The 23,348-nt window shown below is 39.5% G+C and overlaps 1 long non-coding RNA gene across 1 annotated transcript in view; it reads left to right on the forward strand.

The window, feature by feature from the left end:
- The window catches only part of LOC307256824, a 74,790-nt gene that overhangs the window by 27,473 nt on the left and 23,969 nt on the right, over positions 1–23,348 (forward strand). The window contains exon 3 of the long non-coding RNA XR_013845078.1: positions 15,767–15,802. This is a non-coding gene — a long non-coding RNA (uncharacterized lncRNA). The remainder of the gene's footprint in view (positions 1–15,766; positions 15,803–23,348) is intronic.

The following is a 23,348-nucleotide window of genomic DNA, read 5'->3' on the forward strand; positions in this document are numbered from 1 at the left end:
GTGAATGGAATACTAATCCAATATATCTTATCAGGAGATGATCATGTCTTAAGGATAATTCAGACCTTTGTTATCATCAGATTCTCCAGTGAACTAATTTGTTTTGTGCTCCTCATCAGATGTCAACACAACAATACATGTGTGTGACACCTGCTCTGAAGCTGAGACCTGTGTGATGGATGACAATAACCGATGGAGGTGTGAAGGTCAGTCTGAGTGACCATGACACATACACCATTCCACATGATTTATCTTGATGATTTTGACACACAGAGTTTTGTGTATCTTCAATTTAACATTTCAAATATTTTTCTTTCCTGGTAGATACTTCCAAAATACATTTGACTACTTCAACAACAGGTCAGGGGCCGTATTCACAAAACATTTTATCATAGCGCTAAGAGTACTAAGGAGCACTGAAAGTTCTTAGTTAGGAGTAATTTCGTAAAAACCTATTCACAAAGCTGCTAAGACCAACTTTTACTAAGGAATGGGAAGGACTCCTAAGCTATGACTTGAGGGCGGGTTTGACCCTGTTGCTATGGATGATGTCATGTTCATACCTTCTATGCCCACGGTGATTGGCTGAGAGGGAAACACTGTGGGAGATATCCATATGGTGTCGCTGTATTGAAGTTAAGAGTTTTTAAATACAATTAATGACAAGTTACACTGATTTAACATGAAACCAAGATATTGCAGGGTCTCCACCACATTTGTTCACAATTAGCCTACAATAGTGCCATATAGGTAGCCTGGCATTCCCAGACCTGCCACTAGGCGCTGGCAAATTAAATTTGCTGCGCGTGTTGGTCTGGAGACGCTCCGTTGAAGCTTATCAAGACTACCAGAAATCTGGTATAACGTTTCAATTGGTTCTATCTAATATGGGCGCGCCAGAGCCCTTTATATGGTGCTCTGGGGAGGACGTAACCGGATGACGACAGTGACGTGCATGCGACGTCGAAGCTGTGATAGTAAACATCAAAGATGGCTGCGGATATGTTGTGTGAGTTTGAGACTGCTTTGGCCTCGACCCTTAACGAATTGGAAGACGGGACTCATAGCTTTCACTAGCAAGTAAGTGGAATGTTCTGTTTTGCCGACCGACAACGGCAAACGTTTAATTGAACAGTTTAACAGCTGTTCGCTAAACGAACGGGGCTTACGTCACTTGTGCATCGCTCTGATTGGTTGTAGTGCTATCCAACTGCGTGCAGTGGCATTTGAGTAGGAGCCGCCCCTAGAGTTGGAAATTACTATTGATCGTCGCCAGACCCTCTATCGTTCAAGATATCAGGGTCAGGATTTCCAGGCTACCATATAGGCCTATTCATTTTAAATTTTACAATGATTTGAATTGGAAAAAATATCCTCATTGAAGAGCTGCACGCCGTGCGCTCTCACTGTATTTCTCTAAACAGCGGACTATGCAGCAATAGTCAGACATGGACAAATTGGGAAATTCACCATTTAGGTACAACAGCTGGCGAAATCATAAAGTGCATGCGGAAGGTAAAAGACGAGACGCGCAACTATGCAGCAGCTTTTTCGAACGGAGGAGATGCTGCGAAGCACCACATATAGGCCTACTCTAGTAGAAAATTAAACCCAAACGTGACACCAACAGTAACTTTCAGTGCATCGTAAACCGACAGCAACTGCAGGAAAAGGAGCTTATAAATATGTTTTTTATATAAATATAAATGTGTCTATACTTTCTAAATGTAGCTTTACTACGATCATTAAACCCTCACAGTTATTCAGGTACCTTTTATAAAGCTCACTATCATTAAATCTCTCCAAAACACCATCAAATAATTGTCTGTGATTTACTCTTAGTGACTTGCTTTTCAAAGATTTTGGAGCAAGTTTTAGTGCTAAAATGCTTTGTGAATTACACCTATGTTAAAATGTTAGGAGTCCTACAATTAGGAGTGAAACGCCCCTTATTTTTAAGAGTTACTCCTAAATCAGCACGTTAGGACCTACTCTTAGCCTTAACATTTTTTGTGAATACGGCCCCAGATTGGTATGTGCTGGTTTGTGTGATGTAAATGTTGTTGAAGCTCAAAATACTTGTATACGCACAATGCCTTGTTCCCACTGTAGATAAACAGTCGGAGCTGATGAAACATGAAACATCCACCATTCCACATGATTTACCTTGGTTTTGACACAAAAAGAGTTAACTGTACATTTATTTTAACATTTAAAATATTTTTCTTTCCTGGTAGAAACTTCCACAAGAGATTTGACTTCTTCACCAACAGGTCAGATTGTTATGTGTTGGTTTGTGTGGTGTAAAATCTATCTACATGTTGTTGAAACTCAAAATACTTGTATACCCACAATGCCTTGTTTCCACTGTAGATAAACAGTCGGAGCTGATGAAACATGTTCAGTTTATGGGCTTTGTTTCATCAGAAGGTGAAGTTTGAAAGATTCAGAATCCGCTGAGACAGGCTGAGGAGGTTATTGGAGCAATTTTTATTTAAAACAAAACTCTGTCTGTAGTCAGTCTGGGATTTGGCCATTACCCCATCGCCAATCTGTATCAAGAAATATATACTAAGTGTCTAATTAAAATAACAGGTACATGAATGCAAAACCCCAAAGGAAAGTAGAGAACCCCAAAAAAACCTAACGTCTCCTGCCTGCACACATCTTTTAAACTCAGATAAGATCCAGGCTACTTGATCCCTTATCTGATAGGTCAGGTCCTCTCACTAAAATCTACCCCGTTCTCCTGATTGGTAAATCCTGATTGGATGGACACAGCCTACCTTTAGCACTTCCTGGTTTTCCTGCTAAAAGCACTTTCTAACTGAGGCGACATGATACTATGTAAATCAACCCAACTCTGTGGAAGTCTGGCCGAGCCTCAAAGCTAACACAGGAAACTTAAGGCAAGGCAAGGCAAGTATATGTCATGTAATGTAATGTAACTTTGTTTGAACAGGGACAGTGTACAAAAGAAACATTAACCTTGTTTAAAACAAGGTGAGATGCATTGTACCAGGTTTTAGCAAACTGCTATTTTCTACCTGTAGTCCCTGGGCAGGTAAGAACAATTAAAAGTACTAAACTAAACAAGACACAATAATATAGTTATATTACACAAATCAGACACAAGGCCATTCAAAGTGCTTTACAGGGGCAAGATTAAAATACATAAGTATAGAATACACATTATAAAAGCGAATGAAAAATATAAATAAAACATTTAAATCAAATAAAAATTACAGGTTAAAAGGGAAACAGAAACATCTTCAGATTTAATTTAAAGTAGCTGAGAGTTGCAGCAGACAGTGACAAAGGTCTGATTAGCAGCTTAAAGGGATATTCAGGATGTTTTTAAGTGGTTGTATGGGATACTTTGGCATTGTAAATGTGTTAACTTGGGAAAATGGGAGAGAAGTTGCTGTAGCAGAAGTCAGCATTGTACTGTTGCAGTGGGGGCCAGCTGAAAAAGTTTTTTCACCAAATATATGAATGCTTGTCTAAAACCTAAATATCAGTTCAATTGTATACTAAACACAGTTACGTTTCAACAGTTTTATTTTGACACCAGATAGCCCTTTATTTTTGACAATCAGCTGCTCGACTCAGAGCTACTGCGGATTACTCAAGAGACAAGAAATCCAAAACTAATAGCTGTCTGGCTGCAAACTCAAGCTGTGGGAAAACATCTGAGTTTAGCTTACAACTGAAAAGAAATGTAGGTTTTAGGTTAGCGTGTGGTAAAAACACGTTTTTCTTCTGGCCCCCTCTGCAACAGTACAATGCTGACTTCTGCTACAGTAACCTCCCCCCTAAACTCTTAATAATGACTGTGCTGATCACCATCTCCATAAGGTAACAGACTAACTATGCTTAAGTACTCCATTCAACCTTATACTTTATTAAAGCTGGGGTATATGATTTCTGATTGGTCAAAGTTAACATGAGCTGTGCACTTCGACCAATCAGAGCGAGGCTCTGATTCTCTGTTCTTATTGGCTGTTGGGACTGCCCATTCACTTTGGCACGACATTGTTGGTGTAGAGCGTGTCAAGGAGGGACCATAGGGGAGGGACCAAAGAGAACAAGTGGAGCGGTTGAGGTATTTGGATTCGAATCTCTATCCCAACTGCCATTTTCTCCCCAAATCATATAACCCAGCTTTAAGTACTGTCAAACTGATTAAATTGATCATTTTGCTTTTTGCTGGTGAAATCAAAACCTGCTGTTGCAATGTCGGTTGAAAGAGATTTTGCTTTGACTCCAAACATTAATTGTCTCTTCAGTTCCTACAACCATCAGGCTGTTAGGCGCACACAGCAGTAACTGCTCTGGCAGAGTGGAAGTCTCCCATAACGGCATGTGGGGGACAGTGTGTGACCACAGATGGGGAAAGCGTGATGCTGAAGTGGTCTGTCGACAGGTTGGCTGTGGCAGGGCTCTGTCAGCCAAAAGAAATGCACATTTTGGACAGGGAAGTGGACCAATCTGGCTAGGTAAAGTTCGCTGTAAAGGAAATGAGGCATCACTAACAGATTGTGCACATCCAGGACTGGGCAAACACAACTGTAGACATCATAAAGACGACGCTGGTGTTATTTGTAAAGGTAAATGTCTATACATAGGGGAGAGTGGGGTAGAGTGAGCTAAAATGATGTATCAGTCAAATTGACACATTTCCATTTAATTCAGGATGTTTCCTATCAATGGAAAGTATCAGCATTTATTCAGGATGAATGGCAGTGAAAATATGATTGTTTTAAAAAAAGTTTTCTTGTGTGTCACTTTACCCCAGTTAAGGGGTAAACTGAGACAGACCATAGAAAACAAGGGGGTAAACTCATCGACTAACTTTTCCCGCTCTGAAACAACCATTAGACCACATTTTTTAACAGTTAGAATCCTGACAGCTAGCTTGAAAACCACATATTCCAGAACTAATGTCGGACTAGTAACAGAATCATGGGGTTTGGTCAATTAAGCAAAACATTTTTCTAAACACTTGAAAGTAACTCTGATCAAATACAACATATAATTCATAATGTTGCAATTAACATTCAAATGACAGATTGAACCAGTTAGATTAAAACACAGTCTGGGGGTCAGAACAAAGGATCATTAGAGCCAGCTAGTGTCTGGGGATCAGAGCAAAGGACAATCAGAACCAGCTAGAACAGCCTGTGACTCAGAACACAGCACTAGACCCACCTGTAATTTTCCATCTTTTTAATCTTTGATTAATATATTTCTGCATTAATTTTATTGGGATCATTCATTGAATAAAGTCATATTACTTCGAGTCCATTGATATCAAAGGTCACTCTCCTGTCCCCCACATACATACCTGCCAAACCATGCCCTTGCTGACACCCCTTCAACCATTCAACCCCCACCTCCAGCCCGCATTGTCTTTTGTCTTATCCAAACTAGTCTCCTTGCTACCTCAAATATAATGGAGTCATTAAAAGAGGGCACAGACCCTGTCTCAGTTTACCCCACAGCATTTGTCTAACTTTACCCCACCGCCACAATTTGATAAAAAAAAACTACATCTCCAATCTTCAGTTAGCATCATCACATGGCTTCATATGTTGGTAGTTCATCAACATGTATGATTTAAGTTTTCCTACCTGAATCAATTTGCTTTAGCACAACAGTTGATTAAGTTGACAGCAAGAAGATTTACATGCAAAAAAAAAAAATGTGTGAAAAAACATTCTTACAACAGCACAATGAGGTCCTCTCACTCATGGCCAAGGGGAAATGGGAGGGGCTTGAAAACAGCTCAGATGACCAAAAATGTGTTCCGTTACATAGATACAGGGGGTGTCTCACATTACCCGGTCTCACATTACCTCGTTCTCCCCTACAGTAAGCACAGTGCAGTTGGTTTTCATCACACATGACCTGAGAAAGTATCAAAGCACTAATTTGATATCTTACAGAATGGTTGTATTTGTGTCCAACAAAAAGCTACATTTTCATCACAAGTAGCCTATCTTTACTCCGATTTGTACCAAACATAATAGGTATCTTCTTCCAGTGTGATAAGGAAATATACATTTAAGGCATTACTTTTTGTTGAGACCATTGTATTAAACCAAGTGAAAATGAAGCTGATATATTAACAGTTTAAAGGGATAATCAGGATGTTTTGAAGTGGTGTTATGGGATACTTCGGCAATAGTAAATGTGTTAACTTGTGACAATGGGAGAAATGTTGCTGTAGCAGAAGTCAGCATTGTACTGTTGCAGTGGGGGCCAGCCGAAAAAGTTTTTTCCCCAATATATGAATGCTTGTCTAAAACCTAAGTGTCAGTTCAATTGTATGCTAAACACAGTTACGTTTCCACAGCTTTATTTTGACACCAGATAGCCCTTTATTTTTGCCAATCAGCTGCTCGACTCAGTGCTACTGCGGATTACTCAAGAGACAAGAAATCAAAAACGAATAGCTGTCTGGCTGCAAACTCAAGCTGTGGGAACACATCTCAGTTTAGTTTACAATTGAACAGAAATGTAGGTTTTAGGTTAGCGTTTATATATGTGGTAAAACAAGTTTTTCTTCTGGCCCCCTCTGCAACAGTACAATGCTGACTTCTGCTACAGTAACCTCCCCCCTAAACTCTTAATAATGACTGTGCTGATCACCATCTCCATAAGGTAACAGACTAACTATGCCTAAGTACTCCATTCAACCCTACTTCAAAAATTAACCATCCCTTGAACCAAACCAAATTAATTAATTAACCAAATTGATGAAATTGATAATTTTGCTTATTTCTGGTGAAATCAAAACCTGCTGTTGCAATGTCGGTTGAAAGAGATTTTGCTTTGACTTCAAACATAAATTGGCTCATCAGTTTCTACAACCACACCTGCTCCAACAGAAACAGGTTCTCGAGTGAGGCTGGTCGGCCCAGACAGTCGCTGCTCTGGCAGAGTGGAAGTCCTCCAAAGGAACAAGTGGGGGACAGTCTGTGACAACTCCTGGGGCCTGAAGAATGCTGAAGTGGTCTGTCGACAGATGAAATGTGGCAGGGCTCTGATGGCTACAAAACGTGCACATTTTGGACAGGGAACTGGACCAATCTGGCAAGGTGGTGTTCGCTGTAAAGGAACTGAGTCATTCCTAACAAACTGTGCACGTCGGGGACTAGGCAAAGAAAACATCTGTAGACATGACGAAGACGCTGGTGTTATTTGTGAAGGTAAATGTCTATACATAGGGGAGAGTGGGGTAAAGTGAGCTAATTAATTCAGGATGTTTTCCATCAATGGAAATGTTCTGAATTTATTAAGGATGAAGGGCAGTGAAAATATGATTGTTTAAAAAAAAAGTTTTCTTCTGTCCCACTTTACCCCAGCTTAGGGGTAAACTGATCCACTTACTTTTTCCACTCTGAAACTACCATAAAAACACATGTTGTAACAGTTAGAATCCTGACAGCTAGCTTTAAAACGACATATTCCAGATCTAATGTCGGACTAGTAACAGAATCATGAGGTTTAGTCAATCATGCACGTTTGTTTTCCCTAAACACTTGAAAGTAACTCTGATCAAATAAAACATATACTTCATAATATTTGAATTAATATTCAAATGACAGATAGAACCAGATAGATTAAACACAGTCTGGGGGTCAGAACACAGGACCCTTGAAGCCAACCAGTGTCTGGGGTCAGAACACAGCACTAGACCCATTTGTAATTTTTCCATCTTTACTTCGAGTCCATTGATATTGAAGGTCACTCTCCTGCCCCCACATACATACCTGCCAAACCAAGCCCTTGCTGACACCCCTCCAACCATTCAACCCCCACCTCCTGACTGCATTGTCTCTATTCAAACTAGTCTCCTTGCTTCCTCAAATATAATGGATTCATTAAAAGAGGGCACAGACACTGTCTCACTTTACCCCACAGCATTTGTCAAACTTTACCCCACCACCACACTTTGAGAAAAAACTACCTCTCTTCGCAATTGAGGCTAATCTTCAGTTAGCATCATCACATGGTTTCACATGTTGGTAGTTCATCAACCTGTATGATTTAAGTGTTTCTACCTGAATCAATTTGCTTTGGCTCAGATGACAAAAAATGTGTTCCATTGCCTAGACACAGGGGGTGTCTCACATTACCCATTGTCTCACATTACCTTGTTCTCCCCTACTTTATTTTGCCCACTCTTGTATGTTAACATTAACTCCACATTCCTGAGCTGTCTAGTCTAGTCTCTCCACTCTTAAGTGCACAATATGAACATTAGGCAAAAAGGGAGTAGCCAGTTTCAGTAAATACTTGGCTTAAATATACCCCCTTCTTCTGATTGGTAAATATTTATTGGTTGGACTACCACTGCTGGACATATGCTTAAATTAACATATGGTGCTTTAGGCTTCTCGGAGTTGATGTAAACACCAAACTTGTACAGTGTGAGGTCAGACGCATACATTAAAGGCATTCCTGGTCCCTAAGAGCTTTGCCCCGAACCTGAACTGGGCTCCCTAACAAAAGGCTATCAACTGTACTTTTAAGGTAATATATATTTAACCAACCCCTGACCGTCTTAATGTCAACACAGAACTTGCTCTAACGCACACACAAAGAAGAGACATTAGCCTTAAAGGGCCTGTATGTAGTAAAGCATAATTTATTGGTTAAACCATAACTTTAGAATATGTTCTATGAGCAGATACCTCACATGAAACATCCACCAGTCTGGGATTCGGCCATTACCACATCGCCAATCTGTATCAAGAAATATATACAAAGTGCATGGACGTCGATTTGGCTAAACAAGTGGGGGGGACAAACAGGCATTCTGGAGTGCATTTTCAAAAGTGGGGGGGACAATGAGGAAACATCTTTTTTTCTCTTTAGTGCAGGTAATGAACGGTTCTGAAAGACGGCATACCCGCTCACTAATGAATACAATGTATACAAAACACTGATGTCTGACACATTTGATGAAAAAAGCATTTTCAAAAAGCAGCGGACATATGAGCCACTAGCTGCTCCCCGTAGCACAACCAAACATGACGTAAACAAAAGGAGCTTGGGAAGGTAGTTCCGACTGAGCACATCGAGCCGAAGCACGGCTGGACTGTCTCACAACAATATTACTCCGCCTCGGTCTCCATGGCAACCTAGCTAGTAGCATAGCCATGATCAGCTTCAATTACTTCTTGATAAACAACATCGTCAGTGACGTGCGGTGAGGTCAGTGAGTGGGTAGGCACTGAGTTCTGAAAGCCAGATTTCTCTAAACCTATATATTGTTAAATCAAAAACAATAAACAACAAACAGGCACGCACGGCCGATTTCAAATAAGTTCCTCCCTTTCTTTCTCTCTCTCACTCTCTCACTCACTCACTCACTCACTCACTCACTCACTCACTCACTCACTCACACACACACACACACAGACGGGACGTATATGAAATGTCACGACGGTGACTTCAGGTTTGCCCGTAGCCTACTGTAGTTTGGTCTAAATGATTAAACATCGCATCCATCGACTTAACGGACCCGTCCCTCACACCGAGGGCCGAAAAAACGTAAGGCAACAAGTCAAACCTTCGCCGATTCAAACTACCGGTACTACTTCTATTCAACTTAAAAATAAAAGACAGCATTCATCATTATGTAGGACTACAGCATAACTGATGGCAACTCCACTCCATAAACTTTATCTTAATAGATAAAGTACCAGTAGCATATGTCCCATGGACCTGTCCAGCATCAGAATGTAACCATTTATCCACATTGCAGAGCTTAGTTTGTCCGTCAGTAACAATGAAAACACAACTGCTCAATTGAATATAAAATGCAGAATGGATTGCACTCGGTATCAATTCATCCAACTTTATTATTAAATAAACCCCCAAAAAGTTTCTGACTCACCAATCTGACTCCCTGGCTGTAGAAATAAGCAAGACGATAGTAATCCAGTGACAGTCTGACTGACAGCACAGCTAGCTAGCATCCTTCCGTTCATGTAGGCTACCTGTCCGTTTGAAATGCTCGAACATTGTTTGTCCCTGTTGCTGCTGTACACCGTCCAAGGCTGGCGCAGGCCTTTCTCTTGCTATTCATTCTGTTCCTTTTTAAATTATAATCCAATTTGTTAAAATTCCTCCAGTCTGAAATATCTGCGGGCACGGCAGCTGCAATGTTGATTTAAAAATCCGCGGGGGTAATGCGACGTGAATGAGCATAGCCAACGTAATGACGTTGGCCTAAGCTGCGTAAATGTCTAGTAATATCTCGATTTTAATTGGTCCATGAATGATATGTAATGTAAAGGCTTATGTGGCATACCATTTACGTAAAAAAGGCACAAAGAATTATGCTTATTTGCGTACATGTTAAATAATACAGAATCAAGTGCGCATGCGCGAAAACTTTTTTCTTGCCGTCCACAATGAATAGGCGCAAAGGCACTGATTCTTTGCCGTACACAATGAATGGGAAACAGCAAAGGCACAATATTTTTTTGGCATAACTTACTAACTGCCACGTTTCGAATCAAAACGTCTACACTTTTTTAAAGTAATCGCGGATTACATGTAAAGATCGAAATAATTAACAGTAATAATACAAATATAAGTTTATTGAATAAAAAAAATATTTTATTTTATTTTATTTTATTTTTATTTTTTTGCACACGGCGCCAGGGTAGGCACTGCCTACCCTGACCGCACGTCACTGTAAACAACATCGTCAGTATCCATGTGCCGCGACACAAGCTGCTGTTAGTGTCCGCTACATTAACAGTCATTAGTGGACTGGGCATAGAGGATGGTAAATCCCTACAGTTTACACTTCACAACGGGACACTTAAAGGAACTCGCCGTTGTCTCTCTGCTGCTGATTGAAATGCATCAGTCTTCTCTGGTGTGCAAACTAGCGGAGACTTCGGAGCATGTTTTCTCTGGTGTGCAAACTAGTGTGTGTGTGAGAGAGAGAGAGAGAGAGAGAGAGAGAGAGAGAGAGAGAGAGAGAGAGAGAGAGAGAGACCTTAACGCTGTGTTTTAATACGGCTGGACGCACTCCATGTCCGGCTTAAAAAGTGGGGGGGACAAAATGAGTCTTGACGAAAAGTGGGGGGTACATGTACCCCCCATCCCCCCCGTAATCGACGTCTATGACAAAGTGTCGCATTAAAAGAAAAGGTACATGAATGCAAACCCCCACTTTTTTCAGTAATGAGTTGTCTAACGTGTTACTATTTACAAACTAGTAATCAGATTAAAGTTACTCATCAAAGTCACTGTGCGTTACTATTTTGGTCATTTTCATCAGTTAAACATTCAACATAACTGCACAAATGGCTGCGATTGCAATTTATTGTAAATAAATGTGCACGCAAGTGTGTCTCTAAACGTTCCAACCGCTCCTCTTGTCTTTTTGGCAGCGCCCCTCGTCTCCTCTGACATGCAGTGTGTGTGTGTGTGTGTGTAGCATCATTACGGCCGAGCCTAAGCCGAACTGTGGCGGAAAACAAACGCAGCGTCTGCTTTATGGGGATATTTAGGATTTTGGTACGGTGGCGTACCCGAGATAGAAGTGTTTAAAACTTGGAAAGTTATAGTTGCTATGTCACGTGGCAACCGGTGGCCACACACCCAGTCTATCAACACATGAGACAGCGCAGAGAAAAGTCAGATGAATGCATGAGAGTGAAGGGCCAAGCAAGTTAAGTTTAAAGACACTGCTACTGTCTTTGCAATTTGGAGGAATGCATTTATTTTCATCGGGGTTAAAACGTTTTTTTATTACATTTTTTAAACCATAATTTTTATTATTTTGAAAACCAAAGGCCTATAGGCTAGTAGCCTAGTACAAGCTTTATCTTTTATTTTCAATGATTCTTAATATGTGCATGTTTTAAATTGAGATATACAGGTTTCGAAACCTGTAAAGTAACTTTTAAAGTAACTTGTAATCTAGTATCTTAGTTACTTTTAAAATCACGTAATCAGTTAAGTAACTAAGTTACTTTTCAAAGGTAACTCTGGCAACACTGGCTGTATATGTATTTAACCATTTCAAATATTTTTCTTTCCTGGTAGAAACTTCCACAACAGAGATAACTACTTCGCCAACAGGTCAGATTGTTATGTGCTGGTTTGTGTGGTGTAAAATCTGTCTACATGTTGTTGAAGCCCAAAATACTTGAATACCCACATTACCTTGTTTCCGATGTAGATAAACAGTCAGAGCTGATAAAACATGAAACATCCACCATTCCACATGATTTACCTTGATGATTTTGACAAAAAAAGATAGTAACACATTAGAACAAGGGACCACTAAATGTTAGTTAATGCTTAATTGAGGCTTAATAAGCATTTCCTAATCATTACCTAACTGTTACTAAATGCCTGGTGAATGCTTAACAAACATAAACTAAGCATGACCTGTTATGCTTAGTTCATGCTTAACTGAGCATTAGTTAGCAAATCATTAACTAACCGTAAATAACTAAGCATTAACAGTTACTTAATGCTTAGTTATTTACGTTAAATACATTAAATAACAGTTAATAAACATACCCTAATTGTAAAGTGTTACCAAATAGAGTTTGGTGTATATTAAATGTAACATTTCAAATATTTTTCTTTCCTGGTAGAAACTTCCACAAGAGGTCCGACTACTTGGCCAACAGGTCAGATTATTATGTGCTGGGTTGTGTGGTGTAAAATCTGTCTACATGTTGTTGAAGCCCAAAATACTTTTATACCCACATTACCGTGTTTCCGATGTAGATAAACAGTCAGAGCTGATAAGACATGAAACATCCACCATTCCACATGATTTACCTTGATGATTTTGACACAAAAAAGATAGTAACACATTAGAACAAGGGAACACTAACTGTTAGTTAATGCTTAATTGAGGCTTAATAAGCATTTCGTAATCATTACCTAACTGTTACTAAATGCCTGGTGAATGCTTAACAAACATAAACTAAGCATGAACTGTTATGCTTAGTTCATGCTTAACTAAGCATTAGTTAGCAAATCATTAACTAACCGTAAATAACTAAGCATTAACAATTACTTAATGCTTAATAGGCATTAACTAACCATAATTAGCATTAAATAACAGTTAATCAACGTACCCTAATTGTAAAGTGTTACCAAATAAAGTTTGGTGTATATTAAATTTAACATTTCAAATATTTTTCTTTCCTGGTAGAAACTTCCACAAGAGCTCCGACTACTTGGCCAACAGGTCAGATTGTTATGTGCTGGGTTGTGTGGTGTAAAATCTGTCTACATGTTGTTGAAGCCCAAAATACTTTTATACCCACAATGCCTTGTTCCCACTGTTGATAAACAGTCTAAGCTGATAAACCATGAAAAATCCACCATTCCACTTGATTTGCCTTGATGATTTTGACACAAAAAGAGTTTGGTGTTTATTAAATCTAACATTTCAAATATTTTCATGTCCTGGTAGAAACTTCCACAAGAGAGTTGACTACTTCACCAACAGGTCAGATTGTTATGTGCTGGTTTGTGTGGTGTTAATGTTGTTGTTGCTCAAACTACTTGTATATCCACAATGTCTTGTTCCCATTGCAGATACACCCATTTTTAGGAAGTTGGAGCTGGTGTGAGGATGGGAGCACATGATTTATATTTAACCAAGCTCTGACCTTCTTAAAGTCAACACAGAACTAGTTCTAACGCTCACGCAAATAACAGGCATTAGCCTTATAGTAGTATGTAGTATAGCATTTTTTCTTGGTTAAACCATAACTTTAGAATATGTCATATGAGCCGATACCTAAGATGAGACATCCACCATTCCACATGATTTACCTTGATGATTTTGACACAAAAAGATAGTAACACTTTACAACAAGGGAACACTAACTGTTAGTTAATGCTTAATTGAGGCTTAATAAGCATTTCCTAATCATTACCTAACTGTTACTAAATGCCTGGTAAATGCTTAATAAACATAAACTAAGCATTAACTGTTATGCTTAGTTCATGCTTAACTAAGCATTAGTTATCAAATCATTAACTAACCGTAAATAACTAAGCATTAACAGTTACTTAATGCTTAAAAGGCATTAACTATGCATTAACGAACCATACTTAGCATTATAAAACAGTTACTAAACGTACCCTAATTGTAAAGTGTTACCAAATAAAGTTTGGTGTATATTAAATTTAACATTTCAAATTTTTTTCTTTCCTGGTAGAAACTTCCACGAGAGCTCCGACTACTTGGTCAACAGGTCAGATTGTTATGTGCTGGGTTGTGTGGTGTAAAATCTGTCTACATGTTGTTGAAGCCCAACATACTTTTATAACCAAATGCCTTGTTCCCACTGTTGATAAACAGTCTAAGCTGATAAAACATAAAAAATCCACCATTCCACATGATTTGCCTTGATGATTTTGACACAAAAAGAGTTTGGTGTTTATTAAATCTAACATATCAAATATTTTCATGTCCTGGTAGAAACTTCCACAAGAGCTCCGACTACTTCAACAACAGGTCAGATTGTTATGTGCTGGTTTGTGTGGTGTTAATGTTGTTGAAGCTCAAACTACTTGTATATCCACAATGTCTTGTTCCCATTGCAGATACACCCAGTTTTTGATAGTTGGAGCTGGTGTGTGGATGGGAGCACATGATTTATATTTAACCAAGCTCTGACCTTCTTAAAGTCAACACAGAACTTGTTCTAACGCACCCACAAAGAAGAGGCATTAGCCTTATAGTAGTATGTAGTATAGCATTTTTTCTTGGTTAAACCATAACTTTAGAATATGTCATACGAGCCGATACCTAAGATGAAACATCCACCATTCCACATGATTTACCTTGATGACACAATAAGAGTTTGATTTGTATTAAACGTAACATGTCAAACATTTTCTTTCCTGGTAGAAACTTCCACAAGAGCTCCGACTACTTCACCAACAGGTCAGATTGTTATGTGCTGGTTTGTGTGGTGTAAAATCTGTCTACATGTTGTTGAAGCTCAAAATACTTGAATACCCACATTACCTTGTTTCCGATGTAGATAAACAGTCAGAGCTGATAAAACATGAAACATCCACCATTCCACATGATTTACCTTGATGATTTTGACACAAAAAGATAGTAACACTTTACAACAAGGGAACACTAACTGTTAGTTAATGCTTAATTGAGGCTTAATAAGCATTTCCTAATCATTACCTAACTGTCACTAAATGCCTGGTAAATGCTTAATAAACATAAACTAAGCATGAACTGTTATGCTTAGTTCATGCTTAACTAAGCATTAGTTAGCAAATCATTAACTAACCATAAATAACTAAGCATTAACAATTACTCAATGCTTAATAGGCATTAAATATGCATTAACTAACCATAATTAGCATTATAAAACAGTTACTAAACGTACCCTAATTGTAAAGTGTTACCAAATAGAGTTTGGTGTATATTAAATTTAACATTTCAAATATTTTTCTTTCCTGGTAGAAACTTCCACAAGAGCTCCGACTACTTCGTCAACAGGTCAGATTGTTATGTGCTGGGTTGTGTGGTGTAAAATCTGTCTACATGTTGTTGAAGCCCAAAATACTTTTATACCCACAATGCCTTGTTCCCACTGTTGATAAACAGTCTAAGCTGATAAAACATGAAAAATCCACCATTCCACATGATTTGCCTTGATGATGTTGACACAAAAACAGTTAAGTGTTTATTAAATCTAACATTTCAAATATGTTCATGTCCTGGTAGAAACTTCCACAAGAGAGTTGACTACTTCACCAACAGGTCAGATTGTTATGTGCTGGTTTGTGTGGTGTTAATGTTGTTGAAGCTCAAACTACTTGTATATCCACAATGTCTTGTTCCCACTGTAGATAAACCCAGTTTTTGGGAGTCGGAGCTGGTGTGTGGATGGGAGCACATTATTCATATTTAACCAAGCTCTGACCTTCTTAAAGTCAACACAGAACTTGTTCTAACGCACCCACAAAGAAGAGGCATTAGCCTTATAGGGCCTGTATATAGTAAAGCATTGTCTCTTGGTTAAACCATATATTTAGAATATGTAATATGAGCCGATACCTAAGATGAAACATCCACCATTCCACATGATTTACCTTGATGACACAATAAGAGTTTGATTTGTATTCAATGTAACATTCCAACATTTTCTTTCCTGGTAGAAACTTCCACAAGAGCTCAGACTACTTCACCAACAGGTCAGATTGTTATGTGCTGGTTTGTGTGGTGTACAATCTGTCTACATGTTGTTGAAGCTCAAAATACTTGAATACCCACATTACCTTGTTTCCCATGTAGATTAACAGTCAGAGCTGATAAAACATGAGACATCCACCATTCCACATGATTTACCTTGATGATTTTGACACAAAAAGATAGTAACACTTTACAACAAAGGAACACTAACTGTTAGTTAATGCTTAATTGAGGCTTAATAAGCATTTCCTAATCATTACCTAACTGTTACTAAATGCCTGGTAAATGCTTAATAAACATAAACTAAGCATTAACTGTTATGCTTAGTTCATGATTAACTAAGCATTAGTTAGTACATCATTAACTAACCGTAAATAACTAAGCATTAACAGTTACTTAATGCTTAAAAGGCATTAACTATGCATTAACTAACCATAATTAGCATTATAAAACAGTTACTAAACGTACCCTAATTGTAAAGTGTTACTAAATAGAGTTTGGTGTATGTTACATTTAACATTTCAAATATTTTTCTTTCCTGGTAGAAACTTCCACGAGAGCTCCGACTACTTGGCAAACAGGTCAGATTGTTATGTGCTGGGTTGTGTGGTGTAAAATCTGTCTACATGTTGTTGAAGCCCAAAATACTTTTTAACCAAATGCCTTGTTCCCACTGTTGATAAACAGTCTAAGCTGATAAAACATGAAACATCCTCCATTCCACATGATTTGCCTTGATGATTTTGACACAAAAAGAGTTTGGTGTTTATTAAATCTAACATATCAAATATTTTCATGTCCTGGTAGAAACTTCCACAAGAGAGTTGACTACTTCACCAACAGGTCAGATTGTTATGTGCTGGTTTGTGTGGTGTTAATGTTGTTGGAGCTCAAACTACTTGAATACCCACATTACCTTGTTTCCAATGTAGATAAACAGTCAGAGCTGATAAGACATGAAACATCCACCATTCTACATGATTTACCTTGATGATTTTGACACAAAAAGATAGTAACACTTTACAACAAGGGAACACTAACTGTTAGTTAATGCTTAATTGAGGCTTAATAAGAATTTCCTAATCATTACCTAACTGTTACTGAATGCCTGGTAAATGCTTAATAAACATAAACTAAGCATTAACTGTTATGCTTAGTTCATGCTTAACTAAGCTTTAGTTAGCAAATCATTAACTAACCATAAATAACTAAGCATTAACAATTACTTAATGCTTAATAGGCATTAACTATGCATTAACTAACCATAATTAGCATTAAAAAACAGTTAATAAACGTACCCTAATTGTAAAGTGTTACCAAATAAAGTTTGGTGTATATCAAATTTAACATTTCAATTGTTTTTCTTTCCTGGTAGAAACTTCCACAAGAGCTCCGACTAAAGTCAACACAGAACTTGCTCTAACGCACACACACAAAGAAGAGGCATTAGCCTTATAGGGCCTGTATGTAGTAAAGCATTCTCTCTTCAATAAACCATAACTTTAGAATGTGTTATATGAGCAGATACCTCAAATGAAACATCCACCATTCCACATGATTTATCTTGATGACACAATAAGAGTTTGGCTTGTATTAAATGTAACATTTCAAACATTTTCTTTCCTGGTAGAAACTTCAACAGGATATTTGACTACCTCACCAACAGGTCAGATTGTAATGTGCTGGTTTGTGTGGTGTAAATGTTGTTGAAGCACAAAATGCTTTTAAACCCACAATGCTTTGTTCCCACTGTAGGTAAACCCAGTTTTCCAGAGTCAGACTGATTGTGTTTAACTGCTCGATTTAAGCAATGCAGCTCAGGGTTCAATAACTTTTGACCATACGAAATTTGACAAATAATTTGTTTTATTTTAGTGTTTTGACTACACAATTGATTTCCGTAAAATAAAATGTGGAATTGATAAGCACAGAACAGTTATTTGATATAAAAATACTGGTATTGATACAAACAAATTAATAATGGTAAAACTAAATAAAATTCGAAAAGGCTCAAGAGGTTCACATACTTTCAAGCAGCACTGTATTTAATTAACCATTTAAAATATTTTTCTTTCCTGGCAGAAACTTCCACAAGAGATTTGAATACTTCACCAACAGGTCAGATTGTTATGTGCTGGTTTGTGTGGTGTAAAATCTGTCTACATGTTGTTGAAGCTCAACATGTCTTTATACCTACATTGCCTTGTTTCCGATGTAGATGAACCCAGTTTTCTGGAGCTGGTGTGTGGACGGGAGCATATGCGTCTGATGGTCCCGAAGTTGATCCTGGAGGAACAAGGCCTGAATGCTTCCTCTACTCACCTGATCGACCCGCGCTGCCACCAGCAGGTGGACGGCCAGGAGACCGTGTCCTACTTAGTGGAACGGAGGGAGGTCTGTGGAAACCTGGTGAAGGTCAGTGAGAATTAAGAACAATTCAAGGCACTTGTCTTTTGAGTAATAGGTCAAATTCCTTTATCACATCCAGACCCGCCCAGACAAATGTCTGTGCCCCCTTTCATTCTATACATGTTTATGCATGTGCTCCTTTGTGTGTAAACATACACATGTATTAGAAGAGAGGCTTACTGGGGGAAGGGGGCTAAATGATGGCTGGACACACAAACTATATTCATTGTCCATTGAATTGTCCTCAAGCAACTTGTAGATGGTGTTTACATCCCTAGAAAGCTTCCCAACTTTCTATTAATTGGTATTCCAGATGGCCCTGTTAAAGACATAGGGGAGAACGGGGTAATTTGTTACACGGGTTGGTTGTCACAATCGTTATATCTCGGAACCAGAAGGCGCTGTCTATGACATTTTGGTATGTACATATCCAGAATTGGGATCAGAGGTCACCTACATAGTCTTCCTTGGAGTTAGACTGCTGCATTTGAGGTGAGACGACTGTTTGTGTTTTTCATGTCAAATTGAAAATATTTAGCTCCTCAGTATTTTTCTTCTAGGCTTTTACACAATGGGTTTATAACAAAACACTTGTTACCCATACAAAGTGTGAAGGGTAAACTATATTTTAGATTGTGGTTAGCAAGCTAATTAGTTGTCAGATGGTTGTTGGCCTTGATGCTAGCAAGAAATTCAAGTTGGGGTTGGTCGTCACATTTTTTGGGGGGTTGGTTGTCACATGTTATCTCAAGGCTGCAGCCAGAAAAGGAACCCAATAACGAAATAAATTGTCAAGCTGTATCCTCACTTACACCCCAGAGAAGGAAGGAATAGAGCAGGAAAAGGCAGCTAGCAAAAAGGGCAACAAAATCAAAACAACCCAGTGCATCCCAAACTAGACCAGCTACCAAGGCTACAGTAAGTTATGTAGGCCTATTTTTCAACTTGACAATGCAATTCAACTTTCAAATTTAGTTCTACTTTCTTGCCTTATTTTTAAGATTATTCCCATTAAGATAACATTATGACAAACAACCCCATACTGTTTGACAACCGACCCCTTGATGGGGTTGGTTGTCACAATGTGTAAGGGTGTCTTTGATGATTAATTTCTTCTTTATTACAATAAGATAGAAAAAGTGAGGGGTACATATTTCAAGCCAACACCTTAAGCTTCAATTTAATGTAGGAATGACTATAGAAAGATGTTTAGGTGTTAAGCAATTCTCACTAGAGTAAAAAGTGTGCCTACTTACTTCTCCCCTACATCAGCCTCAACAAATGTCAAACCCTTGAACCATTGTGTCCACTCATTGTCGTTCCCAGAACAACGGGACCCACGTCATATACTCCAACACTATGTTCGTTTACCCCTCCGTTCCTTCCAACGGATCGCTCTCTCTCCCGGGTAGTTTCCCGTTCTCCTGCGTCTTCCCACTGGATGACATCACCAGACTGGACGCCGCCATCGGAGTCCAGCCGCCGTGAGTTCACCACCTTCACCGCATCACAATCTGATGCAATTCTGATTTACTAGATCGGAACCGTATCAATGTTTTCCCAGGGCTCAATAGTCCCTATCGATGGGTTGTATGTCTGTATGTGTGTGTGTGTGTGTGTGTCGGTCTCATCCTGTTCTAACCTCTCCCAGTCCCATTAATCTAACCACTGTGATGTCTGAACCTAATCGCCAATTTCAGGAACATCCTATTTGGTGCAATATAAACCTGGAAAAATTGAGCCCTGGGAACATTGGGATGACCAGTCTGGAATTTATCCAATCTCCATTGATCTAGTGCGCCTCTAAAAGTCAATTGAAATATATTCTTAACAGTTTTGTTTGTTGTCTCTTTGAATGGCCAGTGGAGTTGGTGTGGTGCGTTCAGGCGATCCCACCAAAGTGTCCATGACTCTGTACACGAGGCCGGACTTCAGCGAGGCGTTCCCGGCCGGCCCCGTCCGCCTGCCGCTTGGCTCCGCTCTGCACGTCGGCGTATCCGTGAACAACACCGAATACAATGGCTTCGGGCTGCTGCTGGAAACCTGCTACGTCACAAACTCTCCCAACGCCAGCGAACCCCGCAAACACTTCCTCATCGAGAACAGGTGACGATCAAAGTTAAAGTCAAAGTCAAAGTCAGCTTTATCGTCAATTTCTTCAATATGTTTACTTACATTTCTATCAATATATTGGGGTGTAGGGGAGAACGGGGTTACATGTCACACGAGTTTGTTGTCACAATCGTTATATCTCGGAACCAAAAGGCGCTGTCTGTGACATTTTGGTATGTAAAAATCCAGAATTGGGATCAGAGGTCACCTACATAGTCTTCCGTGGAGTTAGACTGCTGAATTTGAGGTGAGAGGACCGTTTGTGTTTTTCATGTCAAATTGAAAATATTTAGCTCCTCAGTATTTTTCTTCTAAGCTTTTACACAATGGGTTTATAACAAAACACTTGTTACCCTAAAAAAGTGTGAAGGGTAAGCTATAGTTTAGAATGTTGTTAGCAAGCTAATTAGTTTTCAGATGGTTGTTGGCCTTCTTTTTATGATTATTCCCATTAAGATAACATTGTGACAAACAACCCCATAGTGTGTGACAACTGACCCCTTGATGGGGTTGGTTGTCACAATGTGTAAGGGTGTCTTTGATGATTAATTCCTTCTTTATTAAAATAAGATAGAAAAAGTGAGGGGTACACATTTCAAGCCAACACCTTAAGCTTCAATTTAATGTAGGAATGACTATTGACAGATGTTTAGGTGATGAGCAATTCTCACTAGAGTAAAAAAGTGTGCCTACTCCCCTACATTTTGAGCATATTTTATTACTGGGGGGAATTGTCAGTCTCAATGTATATTATAAATACGACCCTTGGAGCTAGATAACAACAGAATGTGTGATTGTCTCCTCCCTCCAGGTGTGCCGTTGACAGTCGTCATGTGAAGGTGATAGAGAGCGGTGCTTCTCTGCGAGCTCGTTTCTCTGCTCTGCTGTTCCTGTACCAAGTGACCAATGAGGACGTTTACCTGCACTGCAGCATCACCATGTGTGACCGCAGTAGCGCCCCCTGCAGCCCGGTGAGTGGCGTAAACATTTTGACAATGATTGTATTCCTTTGTGATTTTCTATTATTTTCTGTACATCTATTGCATGGTGTTTGTAGCGGCTCCCCATTAGCCACTAGGCTGCATGTCGTTGGGTGTGTGACGCGTGCCTATAGCCTACAGTTGACAGTAAAACTTTGAATGTCCACTCGTTCTTTTAGCGTTTAAAAGTTTACTTTATTTATTTAAAACAAATGAAGTTTCGACTTGCTACATCCAACTACTATTCTGTACAACTGAGCTCCGTGGGCACGGTCGAAAACAATTTGCCTTCCGGCATGCAATCACCTGGCGTCCCTGCTACGCCTGATTTATAGCCTTGCATTGTACTGCCGCCAGGCGGTCAAATTAAGTAATACAAACAAACAAGGTCTATGGCTCTTACACTGGGCCCCTAATTGTTAGGGCAGGTAGTCTTAACAATTATATACAATGCCAAAACAGAGCCATAGACAAACTTCCACGTCTTTTGTGAATTTTGCAGGTAACCATTTACATAATATCTACAGGCAAGACAAGACCATGAGTAAAGATAGCTGAGGTGATAGTTTTCACAGCAGCCATGGGAACCTGGGCCAGCCTAACAGGAGGAGGCAGTGCCTCTCCTTTAACTTGGGCTACTTTGGGATTTATTTTAACTTTACTTGCATAACTGATCTTGGGATCAACTTCAGCAATGCTGTTGCCCACATGAAAGTCTGGAGGATGCTTGAATAAAGTCCTTAAGTAGGCAGAGTTTGGCTTTGTTCCCATATTCGGTCTTCTACCAGAGGTGACAGCTGTTTTACCATCAGAGTTGTTCCACTGATATTCACCAACAGCCCTTCTTGCTGCTGACTGAGCTTGTGCTTTATTGGTGGCTGTAAAGCCATCAAGTCTGGAAGTCACTCTGTTCTCAGTTGTCTTGTGTTTTCTTTGCTTTTCCTTGTCACCAGTGTCCTTCTCTTTGCTCTTGGATCTATGTGAGCTGCCTTTATTGCCTTTTTTCCCTTTGGGTGAGTGTTCATGCTTTGCGTTGGAGGTCCGTCGCTCTCTTCTTGGAGCTTTAGCAGCCTCATCCTTGCCCTCATGCATGTATTGGTTGTTCACCAGCTCGGTCCGATCGCAAACGGAGACCCTATTCACAGCCGCTACAGTGAGTCCAGATCTTGGGTCAGCTCTTTCACCGTCTTGCACAGGACCGTTAACCACCCAGCCAAGCACAGTTTTTGTTGCATAGGGGCCTCCTCTATGGCTGTTGACGATCTTCCAGGGTTCTAATAACTCGGGGGCGTTGCTACCAATCAACAAGTCAACGTTGGCGCCTATGCGAGGGACATCAATGGCTGAGAGGTAAGTCCACTTTGCCAGATCTTCTGGTGTGATGATGTCGTCGGTTGTAACAGGCATCTTCTTTTGAGTGAGCACATCAGGTAGTTGGTAATAGTACTCCCCATTAAGACCAGACACCTCAAGACCAGTGAGCATAAATGTTGGAACGACCTTCTCCTGTCCCATGGTGCGTAATAGGAAGTGTTGACGTCTGCCTCCAATATTAAGCTTGTGCATCAAACTTTCTGAACAGAAAGTGGCAGAACTGCCAGGATCCAAAAAGG

Source organism: Ammodytes marinus, assembly GCF_949987685.1.
Source record: "Ammodytes marinus genome assembly, chromosome: 10".
NCBI classification, from domain to species: domain Eukaryota; kingdom Metazoa; phylum Chordata; class Actinopteri; order Uranoscopiformes; family Ammodytidae; genus Ammodytes; species Ammodytes marinus.